The sequence below is a fragment of the Fulmarus glacialis genome, unplaced genomic scaffold (assembly GCF_000690835.1).
Source record: "Fulmarus glacialis isolate BGI_N327 unplaced genomic scaffold, ASM69083v1 scaffold18381, whole genome shotgun sequence".
In the NCBI taxonomy this organism is placed as follows: Eukaryota; Metazoa; Chordata; class Aves; order Procellariiformes; family Procellariidae; genus Fulmarus; species Fulmarus glacialis.
Window position 1 is genome coordinate 7,343 of NW_009192420.1, and position 224 is coordinate 7,566.

The window sequence follows — 224 nt, forward strand, 5'->3', positions numbered from 1 at the left end:
CTGCCGCCGGAGCTTAGTTTGGTTTTTCCTTCCCGGTCTCATCTCCAAAGATCTGCTCCCTCTCGAGGACGGGGATCCGCCGTGTGTGTTCGTGGCCAAGCCGATGAAATCTCATGTCGTGTAATCGTTTTTCTGTACCGGTAAAATATTTCCCTTCCCCGACAGGAAAAAAAAAAACCCTAAAAAAAACCCCCCATCTTTTATCGCGGCACGGACAGCCTCTC